This window comes from Lagenorhynchus albirostris, chromosome 4 (genome assembly GCF_949774975.1).
Source record: "Lagenorhynchus albirostris chromosome 4, mLagAlb1.1, whole genome shotgun sequence".
Taxonomy (NCBI): Eukaryota; Metazoa; Chordata; class Mammalia; order Artiodactyla; family Delphinidae; genus Lagenorhynchus; species Lagenorhynchus albirostris.
This window is the reverse complement of record NC_083098.1, coordinates 17,517,484-17,541,938: the sequence shown is the minus strand read 5'-3', so window position 1 is coordinate 17,541,938 and position 24,455 is coordinate 17,517,484. Positions and strand designations below refer to the sequence as shown.

The 24,455-nt window shown below is 38.7% G+C and overlaps 1 long non-coding RNA gene across 2 annotated transcripts in view; it reads left to right on the top strand.

The window, feature by feature from the left end:
* The first annotated feature begins 2,826 nt into the window (after positions 1-2,826).
* Positions 2,827-24,455, top strand: part of LOC132519651 (uncharacterized) — a 35,959-nt gene continuing 14,330 nt past the window's right edge. The window contains exons 1-2 of one of the 2 annotated variants that reach the window (XR_009540228.1): positions 2,827-3,878; positions 4,199-6,702. This is a non-coding gene — a long non-coding RNA (uncharacterized LOC132519651). Of the gene's footprint in view, positions 6,703-24,455 lie in introns of both variants that reach the window. The other variant, XR_009540227.1, reaches the window with a different exon arrangement.

Here is a 24,455-nt window from a genome sequence, read left to right as displayed (position 1 = left end):
GTTGTTATGAGGATTAAAAGAGTTAATACTTTTAAAGTGCTTAGAACAATGCCTGGCACACTATGTATTCTACAAGTGTCTGTTATCCTTCATTAGCTGAGTGAAAAAAAAAAAATCTCAGAAAGGGAAATATTCAGAAAATCTACCAGCTGTCTATACCATCTTAGCAAAATACTCAAGAAAAGACTCAAATTTAATTAAGAAAGAAGCTAAACTAGTTTTACCTTGCATTGTTAAAAAGAATCCAGTACTGATCTTTTTTGGGGGTGGGATGGGAAGATGATTCTTTTTCTCTCTTTCTCTCTCAATCTTTTGTTCTTTTAGCCTAGAAGCTTGTATGATTTTTGTTTTTTACATCTTTATTGGAGTATAATTGCTTTACAATGGTGTGTTAGTTTCTGCTTTATAACAAAGTGAATCAGTTATACATATACATATGTTCCCATATCTCTTCCCTCTTGAAGCTTGTATGATTTTACCCTTGAAGTAATAGAGAATTTTATGAAGCTAATCTAGGGTGTGTATTTTCTCAAACAACATTAACTGTGGCTCCTAACCCCTTCAATCTACAGGCTTATATTTTCTTTTATTAATTTATTTAATGATTGCCTTTCCTTCATCTATATTTTGTGAATTTCTCCTGGCACTCCGTGACTTTTTTATGAGAGATGCCTTTGGATCTGTCCAGGTCAGTTGTCATCTTTTCTCTCGAGTCCCGTTTTTTGCATGCTTGCTCAATGTTTTAAGATAGGTCTCTGGGTCTCCCCTGGTGGCACAGTGGTTAAGAATCCACCTATCGATGTAGGGGACATGGGTTCGAGCCCTGGTCTGGGAAGATCCCACATGCCGCGGAGCAACTAAGCCCATGCACCACAGCTACTGAGCCCACGTGCCACAACTACTGAAGCCTGCATGCCTAAAGCCCGTGCTCCGCAACAAGAGAAGCCACCACAATGAGAAGCCCGTGCACAGCAATGAAGACCCAACGCAGCCAAAAAATAAATTTTTTAAAAAAAAGGTAGGTCTCTGACTTGACCTTTAATTAATCAAGGTCTAAATAGTGACATTTCTCCACTTTCATTTATCTACTTAATTTAAAAAATTTAAATCCATCATCTGTGATTTGTAATCAGATTTCTTTAAGCACTTTCATTTTGTATGTTTAAGGTCGGTGCTTTGCCCTCCAGTAGCTCTGTTTCAGGAGGTGATCTCAGTGCTGGGTGTGCTGCTGCTTCCTCACTCTGGCTGCTAGATTAGGGGCCTTGTTATTTTCCTTTGCCTCCACGGGGTCCCACCCTTGCTCAGGGCTCAAGTCCTGCTGCTGGTGTACCTCCAGGGCAACTCCACTACTTCTGAGAGGCACTGGTGTTTTCTGTCTTGGCAGCCTGCTGGCACTCAAGCCAGAAGGTTGTTTATCCCCTACTGAGAACTCTCTGCTCTCTGGATTCCTGATTCTGGGGCAGGAAGGATTCAGTCAGTTTGTCACTTCCCCACTATCCCTAAGGGCCAGACAGGTGAAGAGGAATGAGGTTTGGTATGATCATATATTAGTGACTTTTCAATCCTCACACCAGGACTCTTGCTCTTTCTACAGGACCCCAAGGTTTTTATCTGGCCTGAAAGGGAAAGTCCGGAGTTTGATCTCTTCTGAAGAGATCTAAGCAGACTTGAAGTTTAGCTTATACACTCTACCTGCTTGCTTGGGGGAAGTAGTTGGTATTTGGGCTGGAGTTGAAAGAGTTGAGCAGTAGGAACTAATTCACACGGCTGTTTTCCCTGAAATCTCCCAATCTTGAGCTCTTAACTTTGGGTCATTTGTTAGACATCTTTATGTAACTTTTTCAAGGACTCATGGATGCTTTATTTTCTCAGCTCATCTGAAATCATCTGTTTCTTTTTACATGTTGAAGGAAACTTGAATAGACAGAAGTGGTTTACCATTCTAGGGTTGCAGTTTTCTCTTTGAGAACTTTATAGATATTGCTTAATTACTTTGGTATTTGAAATTGCAGTCAGGCCCACCCCTAATGTTTACAGGATCCAAGGCAAGAGTTCAAATGGAGATCCATGTACAATATGTCTAAATATTTTAAATGTTTGAATCATGATAACAAACTTAAAATATATTCCATCCTCTTACCTTGGCAAATAAATTTTTATTACAATAAAATTGAAAAAGATGGGTAGCACTATGGTTTTTATATGACAAAGTACAAAATATCAAAGTGGACTGAATTTAATTATTGCACATATCTGGGTGTTCAACAGCAGTGTCTGGGTGAATAATAAAGTCATATGCCTTTGAACAATGTTTTTGTTTCTTTTGTTCAGGTCTCTCCTTCAGGAATGCTGCTTGTTTTGATTCTATTCTCTATATATTTGGATATTCTTCTGTTGCTTTTATCTTTTCTTGTCTTTTCAAATCTTTATTCTGAAGAAACTTTTTCGTTTGTTTTGCTTTCATTCTAACAAAATCATTAATTATATTCTTATAAGAATTTTCTCACAATATCTGTTGGTACTAACATAAAGTATAAAAAATGTATTCCAAGTGTATAATATTTAAATATATTTCATTAACATGGAAATTAAAATAAATATTAAAATTATTTTTGTTTTAAAAAGTCTTAAAATATTCAAAGTTATTAAAGCTAAAAGACAAAATATGAATACAGCTAGTGTTCATATTTTGTCTTTTAGCTTTAATAACTTTGAATATTTTAAGACAACTTTTTTTTTTTTCCTGTACGCGGGCCTCTCACTGTTGTGGCCTCTCCCGTTGCGGAGCACAGGCTCTGGACGCTCAGGCTCAGCGGCCATGGCTCACGGTCCCAGCCGCTCCGCAGCATGTGGGATCTTCCTGGACCGGGGCACGAACCCGTGTCCCCTGCATTGGCAGGCGGACTCTCAACCACTGCGCCACCAGGGAAGCCCAGTGTCTCAATTTTAAATAAAATTTAAATAGTTTCTGAAACTTTAATGAAATGTTATTAAATGGTTTTATAAATAAAACTCCTTGCAATTTTAATGTTCAACGTCCATCTTTCTGATAAGGTAAAGAATCAGTAACAATTCACACGTTACTTGTTATTTCTACAACTATTTATACACAACTGTAAGAGTAATAATAAGTTACTTAATATTGCAAAGTGTTGAACTTTATGTACCTGTTGTGAATACCTTACTATTTGTGAATCATTATGTCATTTTAAAATTTAGTCTTATTTAGTCTCTTTAGAACAGCTCTGCCACCTTTCCTCCTTGACATTGCCATTGGAAGAAACCAGATCACTTGTCTAGTAAGATGTCCCACATTCTTGATTTGTCTGATTGTTTAACTTGTTCTTTTAACTCCCATATTCCTATTAACTGGAGGTTTAGCCCAAAGGTTTGGCTGGAAACATGGTAAACATTTCTTGGCAAGAATGCTTCATGGTTAATGCTGTACATTTAATATTGCATCCCATCAGTGAGTACAAAGTGTCAAGTTTGTCACTTGGCTAAGATGATAATGCCAGCTCAATCAGTTGTAAGATATGTTTTTCCTTTACAATAAGCAAGTAATCTGTGGGGTGATATTTGGTTCTGTGCCAATATCATCTTCAAAAACCTTTACCCAATGGTTTTAACATCCTGTCGGAATTAATTATTTCAATAAGAACTGCAAAAAGATTTTTCCAATTAAGTAATTCCTCCTACATTTATTAGCTGGCATTTTTCTCTAAAGAAGAATTTTCCCTCATCAACAGGAGATAAATAATAGTTCTTCCCCAAAGGCAGGATAAATGTTTAATTCTTTACAGAGTGAAGAAATGTTTACCTATAAGGGATGAAGAGGCCATGGGAACAGGAGAAGGATGGGAGCAAGACTTCTCTGAGTATAATTTTTTTTCTTTTTTTTAACCATTTAAAAAAATTAAAGTATAGTACAATGTTATGTTAGTTTCAGGTGTATAGCAAAGTGATTGAATTATACATATGTATATATGAGTATAATTCTTATAGTTTTGATTTTCTCTTACTAATGTGTTTTATATATTCAAAATTAAGTTTAGAAGGAATATAAAATGTAAATATCCAAATTTAACTCCAACAATCAAAAGGCCTATTTTTATTTCATTTTGGTAGGATCTATACAGAGAATATAATTATTCCAATGAATGTTGAATATAATACTCCATTTGTACTTCCTTAATAGGATACATTCTAAGGACGAAAAGAACTGCAAAGAAATCTTGAAACTTCACTGGTAATTTTATTGCTGATACGAATAGAATTATGAGGACCCAAGACTTTCACTGCCAGAGAAAAGATACACAAATATAAACCCAGAAGTTCATAAAAATCCCTGTAATATCAAATATGATTATAAATATTAATATGAACTCATTTAAAAATATTTAAGAACATTTCCTAGTTTTGTCCATGGAAAGAACATAGAATTAATGATGCCCCAACTGGTAAAAATAAGATTCCCAGGTATATATGATCTCACTCACAAAATTGGCACTCTATGGCAAAACTGCAAAGCTGGTTAAATCCAGTGCTGTACCCCTCAGGTGCCTGCACCTATGAAGATGGACTTACCTGGAGAAAAACACACCACACTAACTGAATTCATCACCCTAACCTGAAGTGGGCCTCAATGATACCTCACGGTTGAAGTATAGATTCTTGGTCCATTCACTGTGCTACTCTTTGGATTATTTCACACTTCTCTTTTCCCCTATTTCCAAGTCACTTCCTCTATCCTCACTCTGCCAGTTTTGCTTCCTAATTCTCTGAGAAGATGGAAACAATCAGAAAAGAACTTCCTAGGCTCTCATCACATCTACACTATACAATCCAAACCATCACTCACATGTAGTCTAGCATCTTTCCTGCTGTTATAGAACCTCCCTTTCCTCCACATAGGGAGAACATCTCATCCTCTCCCACCTTGCATAGGGACATTACGCCAGCATTCTCCCTCCATCACCATTGTCCCTCGCTACTTAATTATTCCTATGAGCATATACATATGTTATTTCCCCATCCTTTAGGAAACTTCTCCTAACCCCACATTCTCTGCCAGCTACTGCCTTGATTCTCTGCTTGGCAGAAAAACTCCTCAAAAGAGTTATCTGTATGTTCCATAGGGCCCATGAAACCACCGTCCATATAAATTTATGGAATATTTTATCTCTCCAGAAGGTTTCCTCATGCCCCTCCCTAGTCAACACACCCTCAAAAGGTAATCACTATTCTGACTTCCATCATTATTTGTTTTGCCTAAACTACATATAAATGCATCATCAGTATGTACTGTTGTGACTACTTTCACTTAATATAATGTCTGTAATATTCATCTGTTTTGTTGCAAGTATCAGTAGCTTTTTTTTTAATTAAATTACTAAGTAGTATTCCATTGAATAGCTTCTTTTGTGACAGACCTCTTCAGGAATTTCGCTCATTTTAAAAAGTTGGATTATTGTCATTTTCTTACTGATTTAGAGATGTTGGACGTACGTGTCATGAAGATCCTTAAGTCTGTGATTTGCCTTTTTACCTGCTTAATTGTGTCTTTTGATGGGTATGGTTCTTAATTTTAATGAAGTCAGTCTTTTATGGTTAGTATTTTTTGTCTTCTATTTAGGACTGTCTTGAGGAAATTTTCCTGTTTTACTCTAAAAGCTTTATTGTTTTACACATTTAGAACTGTGATATATCTCAAATTAAATTTTGTATACCCTGTTTGGTAGGGGTCAAGTTCCATTTTGTTCCATAAAATATCCACGTGTTCCAATACCCCTTATTGCAAAGCTATTCATTCCCTTATAGACTTGCATTGATGTCTGTCATAAACTGGGTCTTTTTCTGACTATTCTCTTCCATTGGTCTATTTGTATATCCTGTGCCAATCCTACACTGTCTTAACTTCTGTAACTTTGTACTATGTCTTGAATTCAAATACGTTCTTCTCAAGCTTGACTGGGTTCTTCTGGTCCTGATGTTTTTTGATACCACAAATTAATACATATTTATGCCCCCAATGCAGATAAGGCCAATTTTATGTTATCAGCAATCAGTTGATAGGAAAAAAAATATCTATATGGTGCTTGAACAAATATTTTGAAAAGCCTCAGATGGCAAAATCTCACCAATAGTATTTTAAGTGTCCATAGTTCACCTATTCTCATTCCTTCATTCTCCCCAGTCCAATCATGTGTGGAAATGTACCAGTTTTTAAAGTGAGCGTGAAGTTATTTCTTTATACCAGGTCCATAATGTTCATTTTGAGAATAGTGGTAAGAAGTGGAGGGTTAACAATGATTATCTATGACAAAAGCACAGAATAAAGGTATAGGTAACAAACCCCCGGCTTTATCCCATGTTTTATCATTGACAGCACCAGGATCTATTAATAATGTATTGAGAAGCTTTACATCTATATCAGTGGTTCTCAACTGGGTGGGGGGTGATTTTTACTTCCTGGGGGACATTTGACAACGTCTGGAACATTCTTTTGGTCACAACTGGGGCAGGAAGTGGGACAGAGAGGAAGGTGCTTCTGACTTCTAGTGGGTCCAGACCTAGAATGTTGCTCAACACCCTACACTGCACCAGACAAAAAAGGATTATCCAGCCGAAGATGTCAGTCTGCAGAGATTAAGAAACCCTGATCTAGATGGTCACATCTTTCTCCAACAGAAAGATATTCAGGTAAGTAACTCACCCATTTAATTCTGCTATGGTATGTGCAAATCAAGAGAGCAAGCAGACAGCAGATGCCTTGATGAGTCAATATGCTACAGTGGGGTGGAGAGGTAGGATTTAAATGTTAAGATAAATCACATCAGTTTACCAGAGAAGAAACTCAAGAACTGAAGGAGATGGTAATGTGAACTAAGGGGTCACAGTACCCCCCCCCACATACCATGGAGATTAAAGTTGACAAACTCTCTCTCACTTCTGTGGGAAACTATTCTCTCCTGACACATAATTGTTATGTGGAAGGGGATGGAGATATGCTACCCTACTCTCAGATGTTCAGAGGGAAATGGGTTTTTTGGTAGCTACAATCTGAAGCTAGAGTCTACATGTCTACATATTGTTCTTTAATAGCCCCTTATATTTTTCCTGCTCTTCTGCTCTCTCTGTCAATTGTTCCTTGTCTCTCCTAGAGTTTAGAATCCTAGGTTTTGGAACCACCCATGTTTTTTTCTATTGGGTCATTTCCGTTAGCATACAAATATGACACTATTATGTCTACCATCTTAAAACATAAAACCTTTGCTTGAATCATTTCTCTGTTCCCCTTTTCAGCAAACCTCAAAAAGGCTCTGTTTACTCATTGTATCCAACTTCTTTCTTACAATTTTTCCTGAAGTCACTTAAATAAGGCTCAGCCTACCTTCTGCCTTGTCTCCCTAATTCCATCTGTGCTCGACGTTCTATTCTCAACACAAACAGCCAGAATGAGCTTTTAAATATGCAATGGCTTTCTTCAAAACACTGCAATAGCTCTTCATTTCTTAAAATAAGAGCCAACGTTCTTTCGTATCTATAAGGCCATGTGTGATCTGGCCCCATTTACTCCTTTGATTTTCTGTCTCTCAGTCCTCTCCTTACTCATTTCACTTCAGCCACTCTGGTCTTTTTGATGTTTCTGGGACTATCCCAGACTCAAGATCTTTGTACTGCTTTTTCATTTGCCTGGAACCCTCTTCCTCCAGATGTTCACATGGTACACTCTGTTATATCCTCAAGTCATTTCTCAATGAAGTCTATCCTACTATAACCCTTTAAATTATAAATACTCCATGTTGCATTCCCAGATCTGTTTCTTCCCATACTGCTCATCAACTTTTACAATTGTTTATTCAACATTTATTGATTACCTACCGTGTGCCAGGCATAGTACTAGTTGCTGGGGATACATCAGTGAACAAAATAGACAAAAATATCTTCCTTCATAGAGCTTATATTTCAGAGGGAGGAGACAAAGAAACATAATAAGGAATTCATGTGGTTTTAGTAAAAAGACAAATTAACAGTGGATAATCATCAGAATAATTTCGCAATTAAAAAAAACCACTGATTCCTGGGTCTCACTTCAGACGTACTGAATCAGAGCCATTAGAGTGAGGCCTAGGTGTGGGGCCTGTATTTTATAAAACTCTAGGTTATTCAGAAAGATTGAGATAAATGCTTTAGAGTATAATTATGTCTCAGAACCAAGGATAATGGCACATTTGCTCCTTTCTCTAACAATTTATTCACATTATACTTATATCTTGACAGAGAGGAAAAAAGAGATAACCACAGGGAAATAAGTATTCTAAGATTTACGTTTCTGGATGATTTTTTTCTGGGCCAAGATTTTCCCACTGTATGGGCATTATTTGGGAAAATAGTCATTAGGGAAATGGTGAGGGCAGACCATCATTCAGGAAGAGGAACTCTCACTTTCACAGCCTGGGTGAGAGGCAATTATCTTTTTTTAAAAAAAATATTTATTTATTTATTTATTTGGCTACACTGGGTCTTAGTTGCGGCATGCGGGATCTTTGTTGTGGCATGCGGACTCTTAGTTGCGGCATGTGGGATCTAGTTCCCTGACCAGGGATTGAACCCGGGCCCCCTGCATTAGGAGCGTGGAGTCTTAGCCACTGGACACCAGGTTAAAGTAATGAAAAAGATCCATTATGAGGAAAGAAAGGTTTTGGAGAGGTAGGTACCTTTCAGCAATTCTGTTGGGAGGAAACTATATGAAACTTGGTATTAGTTATCTATTGAGTAAAAAAAATGACCCTAAAACTCAGTGACTTAAAAAGCAAACATTTATTATTGTATAGTTTCTGTGGGTCAGAAATAAAGGAGTGGCTTAATTGGATGGTTTAACTTGGGATGTCTCATGAGGTTGCAGGCAAAACATTGGCTGTGGTTGTGGTCATCTGGAATCTCACTGGTATTTAAGGATCCATCGCCAAGATGGTTCATTCACATGGCTGTTGGTAGGAGACTTTAGCTCTTCATTATGTAAGCCTCTCCGTAGGGCTGCTTGCATGACCTTACGACATGGCACCTGCCTTCCCCCAGAGCACGTGATTCGAGAGAGAACAATATAGAAGCTGCAACTGCAACATCTTTTATGACTTAGGCTTAGAAATCACGACCTATTATTTTTTGCAATATCCTATGGCTACCTAATATGGCAGGAGGCTACCCAAGGTCATGTATACCAGGATGCAGTGATCATTGGGGGCCAGTTTGGAGGCTGGCTATTATACTTGGGATATGGTCATTATGGATGGCCCCTGCTGGTTGATTACTTTACTTTTCCACGTCTGTAATGAACACAGTATTATAACTTATTCTACAGTAGAAAAACAGAAAAAGTGATAAAATAACCTCAGCAGCTGCCTATGCCTTAAGAGATTTCCTATAGGAGACCGAAGTGAAATTAACCTTCTCTTCTCCTTAAGATTACCCAGGTTGTCCCATAAAGGACAGTTAGAATCCAGTAGCAAATTAATGCAGTAACAGTCTATGCCCTCATTGGATTCATACCAGGGATACAAGGAAAATTACTAAGGCAACAATAATAACTAACTAGATTAATAGATAAAGGAGAGAAATGATAGGAGTATCTTTGCAGATGTGTACAGGCATTTTACAAAATTTGACATTCTTGACTTTAAAAAAAAACTTAATATCACAAGAATTGGTAGACATTTCTTTAACATATTTTTTTAAGAATTCATGTATAGGCTGGACTGGGCTCTTATCTTAGAGGTTCTGGAGAAGAATCCTCTTCCAGCCTTTTCAGGTTGTTGGCAGCATTCTGTTCCTTGTGGTTGTAGGACTGTCATTCCCATTTCCTTGCTGGCTGTCAGCTGGGGGCTGCTCTCAGCTCCCAGAAGCTGTTCATATTCTTTACCACATGGCCGACTCCATCTTCAAAGGCAGAAATGGCATGTCAAATCCTTCACATATTTGGAATCTCTCTGACTTCTACTACCAGCTGGAGAAAACTCTATGCTTTTATAGGGCTCATGTGATTAGGTTAAGCCCTCCTAGATCCTCTCTCTGGCTTAAGGTCTACAGATTAATACACTTAACTGCACCTGTCAAATCCTTTTGCTATGTAACTTATATAATGATGGGGAAACCATTAGAGGACAGAGACCATGGAGGACATTAGAATTCTGCCTGCAACAGAAGTTTAGAAGAACAAGGACAGGATTCTGAAGGTGGAGTGTACAATAAACAGAGAAGTGACATGAGGCTATAAAGAAATTTTAACATGTTCTTCCTCTGTAATTTAAATATAGTCTCAGGACTTCCCTGGTGGTCCAGTGGCTGAGGCTCCGCGCTGCCAATTCGGGGGGACCGGGTTTGATCCCTGGTCAGGGAACTAGATCCCACATGCATGCTGCAACTAAGAAGTCTACATGCCATGGTGAGGATCCCGTGTGCCACAAATAAGACCCAGCGCAGAAAAAATAAATAAATATTAATAAGTATAGTCTCAGTGGGGAAAAAAAATTGTCCTCATATAGAAAATTAAAAGAAAACAAAAGGAGGGCTGTAAGTTATGAATATTAAATTGTACATTTTTGAAACAAAGTGTCACTAACCACTTCTGTCATTAATTATATGAATTATATGAAGACTATTCTGAAGTTCTATTCTCTGACTATTACAAGATTTTTATGTGGGTTAATTTGGAGATGTGTTTCTTAAAAACATTTACAACTGGTGAGAACCTACTGTATAGCACAGGGAACTCTACTCAGTGCTCTGTGGTGACCTAAATGGGAAGGAAATCTAAAAAAGAGGGGATATAGGTGTATGTATAACTGATTCACTTTGCTGTACAGCAGAAACTAACACAATATTATAAAGCAACTATATTCTAATAAAAATTAATTAGAAAAAAATTTACAAATCTTTTTTTGAGTATTTTCTTTTTGACGTATAGTTGATGTACAATATTATGTAAGTTACAGGTGTACGATGTAGTGATTCATAATTTTTAAAGGTTATACTCCATTTATAGTTATTATAGAATATTGGCTATATTCCCTGTGTTGTATACTATATCTTTGTACCTTATTTTATTTTATTTTTTTATTGAAGTATTGTTGATTTACAGTGTTTCAAGTGTACAGCAAAGTGATTCAGTTTTATATGTGTGTGTGTGTGTGTGTATATATATATATACATATATATATATATTGTTTTCAGATTCTTTTCCATTATAGGTATTACAAGATACTGAATACAGTTCCCTGTGCTATACAGTAGGTCCTTGTTCCTTGTAGCTTATTTTATACATAATAGTTTTTATCTCCTAATCCCCTACCCCTGTACTGCCCCACCCCCTTACAAATCTTTCTTAATGACTATCTCTTTTAAAAAGTGGTTTTTACACAGAAAAAAAGAACTATGAAATTGGAAGTGTGTTTATTTTGCTTTTCTTAACCCATTGGTACAAAATGGATCCTGAGGCCTTTTTCAAGGGACTACTGGAAATCATTCAGGTACACTATAATTAACCATCTCACAATATTCCAAAGTAATAGAAAGTATGTGACTAATTCTATTCTGATAGGAGACAGTAATGCCACATGACAATTATTCAAACATTTTAAAAGTATTTTTTTAAATGGAGGTTGGTTAAATTAAAGTTTAGAAATTTCTAAATGAAAAAAGGTATTAGGGATTACTAAATAAACATGAACAGGTTTTGTGGAGTGCTTACACTGTATAGGAGGGGCCCTCAACCCCCAGGCCGCGGAAGGGTGCCTTGTCTGTTAGGAACCCGGCTGCACAGCAGGAGGTGAGCAGCCAGTGAGCAAGCGAAGCTTCATCTGCCGCTCCCCATCACTCGCATTACCTCCTGAACCATCCCCCCGCCAACCCCGCGCCAACTCCCGTCCGTGAAAAAATTGTCTTCCACGAAACCGATCTCTGATGCCAAAAAGGTTGGGGACTGCTGTTGTATAGTGTATTGTTTTATGTTTTAAGGATCAGTTGTTAGATAAATTGTCCAAAATACATAATCTGTGACACAGAGTATCCAAGTTCATACTATCTCAACCCGTTATATCTTGATCCTTAGATACAGAGGGCTTCAGTGTGTTACTTAGAAGCTAACATCTTTGTCCTAAATTTTCATACATTCAAACATAATCTGAATAACAGTAGCCTGAAGAAAAAGCAATTTCTCTACACCATTCACCAATTACAAGCTTCCCATTTATGCACACACCACCAAGTTTTAAAAAATGTTCTGGTAACATCAACTGGAAAGGAATGGAAATTGATAAGAACGCACTTTGTATCCACCTGGGTTTTCTCTGTTTCACTTTCATAACAGGTTTTCCATAATAATTTCCAAAGTTTTTATGAGGCCGAACAAAGGCAGCATGTCATAATAGAGTATTGGGGGAACCTGGGTTTCTGGTCCTGATGGCTATTACTTTCTTGGGCAATCTTGAACAAAATCTCTTAACCTTTCTCTGGTCCTAGTTTTACAACCAATAAAATACCCTGAATTAGATCATTGTTTCTCCAAGTGTGTTCCATTCATGAATGATAAATGCTAAAGAAAGTTTGGGAAAACTGTATTAAACCAGGCTGAAGAGGTTTTTTTAGGGCAGGGCTTCTTAGAACCTTTAATGGCCAGTGTGTATTGTGAATTTCCAAGGGAGAAATACATTATTCAGGATCTTCTAAACTTGCATGACTATACAACTCTTTTATTGAAAGCGCTTAATAGAAACACTGTTGAGAAATGCTGAACCAAGAAATTTATGAAAAATACCATGATTCTATAATGATATCCAGGCCATTGTTCTAATCCTTTAGGGACCATATTCACATCTCAGTATCAGACTTTAAGTCTACTGTCACAGAAATTTGTCCAGGGAGTAAGAGATGCAGGTAAATGGGCTTACAAATTTTTAGTAATGTAGACTTGAATCCTAAAATATGTCAGAAGAGACACATGGAGACTTATACCGTTACTGACATTATTACCATTTATGGGTAAAATATAATTTTTCTGACCATAGGAATGAACAATTTTAGACTTTACATTAATATTTTGCTCTGACTTTACTGAAGTTGTTAAAATAAAAGTAAATTGTTTGGCAAACTTATGGTTACCAGGGGGTGAGGGAGGGATAGATAAATTGGGATTGACATATATACACTACTATATATAAACTACATAAGTAATAAGGACCCACTATATAACACAGAGAACTCAACTCAGTACTCTATAATGGCCTATATGAAAAAAGAATCTAAAAAAGAGTGGATATATGTATATATATAACTGATTCACTTTGCTGTACACAACATTGTAAATCAACTATACGCCAATAAACATTTTTTTAAAGTAAATTGTTTTTTTAAAAGGATGATTGTTAAAACTATTAAAGCAAGAAAAAGATTTATGAGACCAGCAGTCTTTAAGAACAAATAGACTTTTTTTTTTTTGGCTGCACTGCGGTATGTGGGATCTTAGTTCCCCCATCAGGGATCAAACCCGTGCCCCCTTCATTGGAAGCATGGAGTCTTAACCACTGGACCACCAGGGAAGTCCCCAGATAATAAATAGATTTTCCATTAACTCTTCCTGCCAAGGTTTTTGAGGAGTGACATGTTTGCACATCATTTGCAGTTTTAAAGGATTATTTTTATACCTGCTAAGCTGCTCCACTGTTACTTTTTGGTATTCATTTGAAGTACATTGTAACCATAATGGTATCTGTTTTGAACACATTTTATTGACACTGGATTCAACTTCCTGTGGTGCTCCTCTGAAAGACATTTTTGATCACTGTTTCTCAGGTTATTGTATTTAATGGGTCAGTAAGATATATATTTCTAAAATTGCGGAGGGGAGTTTCCCAACCATTTAATTTTGCCAAATGGGGCAAAATGAAAGCAACTAACAAAGATAGTTAATAGAAAAAAATAGTAAATGGAAAAATAGTTTCTATTAAGTGCTTTTCAGTGAAAGAGTTGTATAATCAGGCAAGTGTAGAAGATCCTGAATAATGTATTTCCCCCTTGGAAATTTAAAAGTGACCTAGCAAACCCCCCCCCCCAAAAACAAGCAAACAAAAAAAGAACCAGCATCTACTATCTCCATAAGGTGAAAAAAAGAACATTTTAACATCACAAATTTAAAAAGGGCATAACATCAGAATAAAAGAGTTATTTCAATTTTAGCTTCATAAAAAGTTAAGTGCGTTGCTCCCATTTTCCTCAGTTTCACATGGACAAGGAACAATTTTATTACAAAACTCGTTTGGTCCAGGGAACAGCCACTGTTTCTGATAGAGTGTGAGGGGCTTCCTTGCCTGGGAGGCTGGGGTCCTAGCAGGTACATGTGCATGGCTGAGGGAGTGCTTCAGAAGCCGCTTCTAGGCTGCAGCGTCTGAGAGAAGAGGTGGGTTTAGTTTGTTTTGTTTTGTTTTGTTTTTCTTAACGTTTTTATTGGAGTATAATTGCTTTACAATGGTGTGTTAGTTTCTGGTTTATAACAAAGTGAATCAGTTATACATATACATATGTTCCCATATCTCTTCCCTCTTGCATCTCCCTCCCTCCCACCCTCCCTATCCCACCCCTCTAGGTGGTCACAAAACACCGAGCTGATCTCCCTGTTCTATGCGGCTGCTTCCCACTAGCTATCTATTTTACGTTTGGTAGTGTATATATGTCCATGCCACTCTCTCACTTTGTCACAGCTTACCTTTCCCCTCCCCATATCCTCAAGTCCATTCTCTAGTAGGTCTTTGTCTTTATTCCCGTCTTACCCCTAGGTTCTTCATGACATTGTTTTTTTCTTAGATTCCATATATATGTGCTAGCATACGGTATTTGTCTTTCTCTTTCTGACTTACTTCACTCTGTGTGACAGACTCTAGGTCCATCTACCTCACTACAAATAACTCAATTTCATTTCTTTTTATGGTTGAGTAATATTCCATTGTATATATGTGCCACATCTTCTTTATCCATTCATCCGATTATGGACACTTAGGTTGCTTCATCTCCTGGCTATTGTAAATAGAGCTGCAATGAACATTTTGGTACATGACTCTTTTTGAATTATGGTTTTCTCAGGGTATATGCCCAGTAGTGGGATTGCTGGGTCATATGGTAGTTCTATTTGTAGTTTTGTAAGGAACCTCCATGCTGTTCTCCATAGTGGCTGTACCAATTCACATTCCCACCAGCAGTGCAAGAGTTTCCTTTTCTTCACACCCTCTCCAGCATTTATTGTTTCTAGATTTTTTCATGATGGCCATTCTGACTAGTGTGAGATGATATCTCATTGTAGTTTTGATTTGCATTTCTCTAATGATTAATAATGTTGAGCATTCTTTGATGTGTTTGTGGGCAATCTGTATATCTTCTTTGGAGAAATGTCTATTTAGGTCTTCTGCCCATTTTTGGATTGGGTTGTTTGTTTTTTCGTTATTGAGCTGCTTGTAAATTTTGGAGATTAATCCTTTGTCAGTTGCTTCATTTGCAAATATTTTCTCCCATTCTGAGGGTTGTCTTTTGGTCTTGTTTATGGTTTCCTTTGCTGTGCAAAATATTTTAAGTTTCATTAGGTCCCATTTGTTTATTTTTGTTTTTATTTCAATTTCTCAAGGAGGTGGGTCAAAAAGGATCTTACTGTGATTTATGTCATAGAATGTTCTGTCTATGTTTTCCTCTAAGAGTTTGATAGTGTCTGGCCTTACATTTAGGTCTTTAATCGATTTTGCGTTTATTTTTGTGTATGGTGTTAGGGAGGGTTCTAATTTCATTCTTTTACATGTAGCTGTCCAGTTTTCTGAGCATCACTTATTGAAGAGGATCTCTTTTCTCCAAGGTATATTCTTGCCTCCTTTATCAAAGATAAGGTGGCCATATGTGTGTGGGTTTATCTCTGGGCTTTCTATCCTGTTCCATTGATCTATATTTCTGTTTTTGTGCCACTACCATATTCTCTGAAGTCAGGGAGCCTGATTCCTCCAGCTCTGCTTTTCTTTCTAAAGATTGCTTTGGCTATTCAGGGTCTTTTGTGTTTCCATACAAATTGTGAAATTTTTTCTTCTAGTTCTGTTTAAAAATGCCAGTGGTAGTTTGATAGGGGTTGCATTGACTCTGTAGATTGCTTTGGGTAATACAGTCATTTTCACAATGTTGATTCTTCCAAACCAAGAACGTGGTATATCTCTCCATCTCTTTGTATCATTTTTAATTTCTTTTATCAGTGTCTTATAGTTTTCTGCATACAGGTCTTATGTCTCCTTAGGTAGGTTTGTTCCTAGGTATTTTATTCTTTTTGTTGCAATGGTAAATGGGAGTGTTTTCTTAATTTCACTTTCAGATTTTTCATCATTAGTGTATAGGAATGAAAGAGATTTCTGTGCATGAATTTTGTATCCTGCTACTTTACCAAATTCATTGATTAGCTCTTGTAGTTTTCTGGTAGCATCTTTAGGATTCTCTATGTATAGTATCACGTCATCTGCAAACAGTGACAGTTTTACTTCTTCGTTTCTGATTTGGATTACTTTTATTTCTTTTTGTTCTCTGATTGCTGTGGCTAAAACTTCAAAAACTATGTTGAATAATAGTGGTGAGAGTGGGCAACCTTGTTTTGTTCCTGATCTTAGTGGAAATGGTTTCAGTTTTTCACCATTGAGGATGATGTTGGCTGTGGGTTTGTCACATATGGCCTTTATTATGTTGAAGAAAGTTCCCTCTATGCCTACTTTCTGCAGGGTTTTTATCATAAATGATGTTGAATTTTGTCAAAGCTTTCTCTGCATCTATTGAGATGATCATATGTTTTTTCTCCTTCAATTTGTTAATATGGTGTATCACATTGATTGATCTGTGTATACTGAAGAATCCTTGCATTCCTGGGATAAACCCCACTTAATCATAACGTATGATCCTTTTAATGTGCTGTTGGATTCTGTTTGCTAGTATTTTGTTGAGGATTTTTGCATCTATGTTCATCAGTGATATTGGCGTGTAGTTTTCTTTCTTTGACATCTTTGTCTGGTTTTGGTATCAAGGTGATGGTGGCCTCGTAGAATGAGTTTGGGGGTGTTCCTCCTTCTGCTATATTTTGGAAGAGTTTGAGAAGGATAGATGTTAGGTCTTCTCTAAATGTTTGATAGAATTCGCCTGTGAAGTCATCTGGTCCTGGGCTTTTGTTTGTTGGAAGATTTTTAATCACAGTTTCAATTTCAGTGCTTGTGATTCGTCCGTTTATATTTTCTATTTCTTCCTGATTCAGTATTGGCAGGTTGTGCATTTCTAAGCATTTGTCCATTTCTTCCAGGTTGTCCATTTTATTGGCATAGAGTTGCTTGTAGTAATCTCTCATGATCCTTTGTATTTCTGCAGTGTCAGTTTTTGCCTTTTTCATTTCTAATTCTATTGATTTGAGTCTTCTCCCTTTTTTCTTGATGAGTCTGCCTAATGGTTTATCAATTTTGTTTATCTTCTTAAAGAACCAGCTTTTAGTTTATTGATCTTTGCTATCGTTTCCTTCATTTCTTTTTCATTTATTTCTGATCTGATCTTTATGATTTCTTTCCTTCTGCGAACTTTGGGGTTTTTTGTTCTTCTTTCTCGAATTGCTTTAGGTGTAAGGTTAGGTTGTTTATTTGAGATGTTTCTTGTTTCTTAAGGTAGGATTTTATTGTTATAAACTTCCCTCTTAGAACTGCTTTTGCTTCATCCCATAGGTTTTGGGTGGTTGTGTCTCCATTGTCATTTGTTTATAGGTATTTTTTGATTTCCTCTTTGATTTCTTCAGTGATCTCTTGGTTATTAAGTACTGCATTGTTTAGCCTCCATATGTTTGTATTTTTTACAGAGTTTTTCCTGTAATTGATATCTAGTCTCCTAGCGTTGTGGTCAGAAAAGATACTTGATAGGATTTCAATTTTCTTAAATTTACCAAGGCTTGATTTGTGACCCAAGATATGATCTATCATGGAGAATGTTCCATGAGCACTTGAGAAGAAAGTGTATTCACTTGTTTTTGGATGGAATGTCCTATAAATATCAATTAAGCCCATCTTGTTTAATGTATCATTTAAAGCTTGTGTTTCCTTATTTATTTTCATTGTGGATGATTTGTCCATTGGTGAAAATGGGGTGTTAAAGTCCCCTAATATGATTGTGTTACTATCGATTCCCCCTTTTATGGCTGTTAGTGTTTGCCTTATGTATTGAGGTGCTCCTATGTTGGGTGCATAAATATTTACAATTGTTACATCTTCTTCTTGGATTGATCCCTAGATCATTATGTAGTGTCCTTCTTTGTCTGTTGTAATAGTCTTTGTTTTAAAGTCTATTTTGTCTGATACGAGAATTGCTACTCCAGGTTTCTTTTGATTTCCATTTGCATGGAATATCTTTTTCTATTCCATCACTTTAGGTTTGTATGTGTCCCTACGTCTGAGGTGGGTCTCTTGTAGACAGCATATATACGGGTCTTGTTTTTGTATCCATTCAAGCCAGTCTGTCTTTTGGTTGGAGCATGTCATCCATTTACATTTAAGGTAAGTATTGATATGTATGTTCCTATTACCATTTTCTTAATTGTTTTGGGTTTGTTATTGTAGGTCTTCCTTCTCTTGTGTTTCTTGCCTAGAGAAGTTCCTTTAGCATTTGTTGTAAAGCTGGCTTGGTGGTGCTGAATTTTCTTAGCTTTTGCTTGTCTGTAGAGGTTTTAATTTCTCCATCGAATCTGAATGAGAACCTTGCTGGGTAGAGTAATCTTGGTTGTAGGTTTTTCTCCTTCATCACTTTAAATATGTCCTGCCACTCCCTTCTGGCTTGCAGAGTTTCTGCTGAAAGATCAGCTGTTAACCTTGTGGGGATTCCCTTGTGTGTTATTTGTTGTTTTCCCTTGCTGCTTTTAATGTTTTTTCTTTGTATTTAATTTTTGATTGTTTGATTAATACGTGTCTTGGCATGTTTCTCCTTTTTATTTATCCTGTATGGGACTCTCTGTGCTTCCTGGACTTGATTAACTATTTCCTTTCCCATATTAGGTAAGTTTTCAACTATAATCTCTTCAAATATTTTCTCAGTCCCTTTCTTTTTCTCTTCTTCTTCTGGGACCCCTATAATTCAAATGTTGGTGCACTTAATGTTGTCCCAGAGGTCTCTGAGACTGTCCTCAATTCTTTTTTTTTCTTTTTTCTGCTTTGCAGTAGTTATTTCCACTATTTTATCTTCCAGGTCACTTATCCGTTCTTCTGCCTCAGTTATTCTGCTACTGATCCCTTCTAGAGAATTTTTAATTTCATTTATTGTATTTTTCATCACTGTTTGTTTGCTCTTTAGTTCTTCTAGGTCCTTGTTAAACGTTTATTTTATTTTCCCCATTCTATTTCCAAGATTTTGGATCATCTTTACTATAATTATTCTGAATTCTTTTTCAGATAGACTGCCTATTTCCTCTTCATTTGTTAGGGCTGGTGGGTTTTTGCCTTGCTCCTTCACCTGCTGTGTGTTTCTCTGTCTTCTCCTTTTGCTTAACTTACTGTGTTTGGGGTCTCCTTTTTGCAGGCTGCAGGTTCGTAGTTCCCGTTGTTTTTGGTGTCTGCTCCCAGTGGCTCAGTTTGGTTCAGTGGGTTGTGTAGGCTTCTTGGTAGAGGGGACTTGTGCCTGTGTTCTGGTGGATGAGGCTGGATCTTGTGTTTCTGGTGGGCAGGTCCACATCTGGTGGTGTGTTTTGTGGTGTCTGTGGCCTTATTATGATTTTAGGCAGCCTCTCTGCTAATGGATGGGGTTGTGTTCCTGCCTTGCTAGTTGTTTGGCATAGGGTGTCCAGCACTGTAGCTTGCTGGTTGCTGCGTGGAGCTGGGTCTTGGCGTTGAGCTGGAGATGTTTGGGTGTTTTTCGCCGTTTGATATTACGTGGAGCTGAGAGGTCTCTTGTGGACCCGTGTCCTGAACTTGGCTCTCCCACCTCAGAGGCACAGCCCTGTCGCCTGGCTGGAGCACCAAGAGCCTGTCATCCACACGGCTCAGAATAAAAGGGAGGAAAAAAAAGAAAGAAAGAAGAAGATAAAATAGAATTTAAAAAATAAAGTTATTAAACTAAGAAATAATTATTAAAAATTTTTAATAAAAAAATTTTTAATTAAAAAAAGAAAGAAGAGAACAACCAAACCAAAAAACAAATCCACCAGTGATAACAAGTGCTAAAAACTATACTAGAAAAACAAACAACAACAACAAAAAAACCGGACAGACAGAACCCTAGGACAAATGGTAAAAGCAAAGCTATACAGACAAAATCACACACAGAAACATACACATACACACTCACAAAAAGAGAAAAAGGGGAAAAAATATATATACCCTTGCTCCCAAAGTCCACCTCCTCGGTTTGGGATGATTCGTTGTCTATTCATGTATTCCACAGATGCAGGGTACATCAAGTTGATTGTGGAGCTTTAATCCGCTGCTTCTGAGGCTGCTGGGAGAGATTTCCCTTTCTCTTCTTTGTTCTCACAGCTCCCAGGGGCTCAGCTTTGCATTTGGCCCCGCCTCTGCGTGTAAGTCGCCGGAGGGCGTCTGTTCTTCGCTCAGACGGGACGGGGTTAAAGGAGCCGCTGATTCGGGAGCTCTGGCTCACTCAGGCCGGGGCGGGGGGGGGGGGGGGGGGGGGAGGGAGGGGCACGGAGTGCGGGGCGGGCCTGCGTAGGCAGAGGCCGGCGTGACGTTGCACCAGCCTGAGGCGCGCCATGCGTTCACCCGGGGAAGTTGTCCCTGGATCACGGGACCCTGGCAGTGGCGGGCTGCACACGCTCCCCGGAATGGGGGTGTGGAGAGTGACCTGTGCTCGCACACAGGCTTCTCGGTGGCGGCAGCAGCAGCCTTAGCGTCTCATGTCTGTCTCGGGGGTCCGCGCTTTTAGCCGCGGCTCGCGCCCGTCTCTGGAGCTCCTTTAAGCAGCGCTCTTAATCCCCTCTCCTCGCGCATCAGGAAACGAAGAGGTAAGAAAAAGTCCCTTGCCTCTTCGGCAGGTGCAGACTTTTCCCCGGACTCCCTCCCGGCTAGCTGTGGCGCACTAACCCCCTGCAGGCTGTGTTCACGCCGCCAACCCCAGTCCTCTCCCTGCGCTCCGACCGAAGCCCAAGCCTCCGCTCCCAGCCCCGCCCGCCCCGGCGGGTGAGCAGAGAAGCCTCTCGGCCTGGTGAGTGCTGGTCGGCACCGATACTCTGTGCGGGAATCTCTCCGCTTTGCCCTCCGCACCCTGTTGCTGTGCTCTTCTCCGTGATTCCGAAGCTTCCCCCCTCCGCCACCTGCAGTCTCCGCCCGCGAAGGGGCTTCCTAGTGTGTGGAAACATTTTCTCCTTCACAGCTCCCTCCCACTGGTGCAGGTCCCATCCCTATTCTTTTGTCTCTGTTTATTCTTTTTTCTTTTGCCCTACCCAGGTACGTGGGGAGTTTCTTGCCTTTTGGGAGGTCTGAGGTCTTCTGCCAGCGTTCAGTAGGTGTTCTGTAGGGGTTGTTCCACATGTAGCTGTATTTCTGATGTATTTGTGGGGAGGAAGGTGATCTCCGCATCTTACTCTTCCGCCATCTTGAAGCTCCCCTTAGGTTAATTTTTGTATTTTGCAAGGTAATGATCCAACTTCATTCTTTTGCATTTGGATATCCAGTTGTCCTTGCACCATTTGTTGAAAAGATTATTCTTTCCCCACTGAATTGTCTTGACATCCTTGTCAAAAATGTAAGGATTTGTTTCTGGATTCTCAATTCTTTCCCATCGATCTATATGTCTATCTTTTTAAAAAATTTTATTTATTTTATTTATTTTGTTTTTGGCTGTGTTGGGTCTTCGTTGTTGTGTGGGGGTTTTCTGTAGTTGTGGCTAGTGGGGGTACTATTCATTGCAGTGAGCAGGCTTCTCATTGCGGTGGCTTCTCTTGTTGTGGAGCACGGGCTCTAGGTGCGCAGGCTTCAGTAGTTGCAGCACACGGGCTCAGTAGTTGTGGTTCACGGGCTCTAGAGCACAGGCTCAGTAGTTGTGGCACACGGACTTAGTTGCTCCGCAGCATGTGGGATCTTCCTGGACCAGCGATCGAACCATTGTTCCCTGCATTGGCAGGCGGGTTATTAACCACTGCGCCCCCAGGGAAGTCCCTATATGTCTATCTTTAAGCCAGTACTTCATTGTTTTGATTACTATAGTTTTGTTGTGGCTTGAATCTTTCAGTAATATAATTAACACAGTGCATTTAGTAGTCCTAGTGGTGAGCTGCAAGAGGCTGTCCAGGTGACCTCACGCAGCGTGGTCCAGATTTTTATTTGCTCCAAACTGGACTGGAACCTTTATTCACTTGCCACAGCAGGAATGTGGGAGGTGTACACAGGGACTGTGAAATTCCTTTAGGGCATAATAACATGGTGTGACATTGACCAGACCTGTAAACTGAGCAGCTCTGAATACATACAGACAAAGCCACTAGCAGGATAAAGGGGGGGGTGCTTTGGGTATCAGATATAAAATTCACACTTACTTTGCTGTTTCTGAGAAGCTCTTAGAGATGCTCTCCCCAGACGCGCAGCCCAAGGGGCTGCAGTAAAGGCTACCCTTGCTTAGCCACTCTGCCTTCCAAGTCACTCCTCCTTGGCTCTCTGCTCCCAAGACTTGGCTCTGTGAGATTTTCTGTAGGTCTACAGTGGTAGCATGCTCTTGGTGTCCATATAAACTAAGCCATTTTAAAAGGATACTTCATAGACACTTTTTAGACAATATGCTTATGCCATGGTTGTGTATCTTTAAAGAAATGGTTTTCTAGATGTGCTAAATCTTTATCTCCTTGGTCCAGATTTTCAGTGACGTTGGTCAGTTAAGCGTTGTACACTTGAGGAACTGGCAGTGAAGAATACAATGAATAGTAGCACAGTTTGGTACCACTGGCTTCATGCTAATGTGCTGTCTATTTTACCTATCATGACTTTTGCACCATGAGTTCTAACGACAATAAATTTTGTAATTCCTTTCTGTCATAATTTCATAGATTATGATTTAATTTTTAGAGAAAACAGGTGGCATTTACACACAAGTCAAGAAGCATTAGAAGAACCAGGGATGTAATATACAACATGATAAATATAACACTGCTTGCTGTATGTTACATAGAAAGTTAAGAGACTGAATCCTGAGAGTTCTCATCACAAGAAAAAAACTTTTCTATTTCTTTAATTTTGTACCTATAGGAGATGATGGATGTTCACTAAACTTATTGTGTGCGTCACTCCTCAGTGTATGTAAATCAAATCTTTATGCTATACACCTTAAACTTATGCGGTGCTGTCAATTATATCATAAATTATAGCATATAACTGGAAGAAAAAAAAGAATTGTATACTTGAATGGTAATTTTGAGTGAAATTCCAGAGGCTGAATATGGACTGTTACAAGTGAGAAACTCCTGGGACCACAGTGTTTGGGGAAAGTCCCCACAGTTTTGTGGTTCTTACCTCCAGGAATGCTACCAGATTTTCATGGTGGAGTTATGTATGTGAATGGTCTAGATACACCAGTTAAAGACAGAGATTGTTAACATGGATTAAGAAAAACAAGACCTAACTATAAGAAACCCATTTTATATATAAAGACTGAGATTATAAATAAAGGGATGGAGAAAGATATACCATGATAACATTAACTAAAGAAACTTGGAGTGTCTATATTAATTTCAGACAAAGCTGACTTCTGAACAAGAAAGATTATCAGGAATAAAATGAGGCAGTTGGGCTTCCCTGGTGGCGCAGTGGTTGAGAGTCCGCCTGCCGATGCAGGGGACGCGGGTTCATGCCCTGGTGCGGGAGGATCCCACATGCCGCGGAGCGGCTGGGCCCGTGGGCCATGGCCGCTGGGCCTGCGCGTCCGGAGCCTGTGCTCCGCAACGGGAGAGGCCACAGCAGTGAGAGGCCCGCGTACCGAAAGAAAAAAAAAGAGGCAGTACATCATGATGAAGGGTGTAATTCTCCAAAAAGACATAACAACCCTAAACAAGAGTGCACCTAAATATGTACCAAAATACTTGAGTTAAAAACTGAGAGAACTGAAAGGAGTTATAGACAAATCCACTATTTTAAATAGAGGCTTCAACATCCCTCTGTTAATAGCTGATGGATCAAGCGGGCAGTAAATCAGTAAGGATGTGGATAACCTGAGTAGCGCTATCAATCAACTGGATCTTGTTTATTTTGTTAACATCTTTATTGGAGTATAATTGCTTTACGATGGTGTGTTAGTTTCTGCCTTATAACAAAGTGAATCAGCTATACATATACATATATCCCCATATCTCCTTCCTCTTGCATCTCCCTCCCACCCTCCCTATCCCACCCCTCTAGGTAGTCACAAAGCACCGAGTTCATCTCCCTGTGCTATGC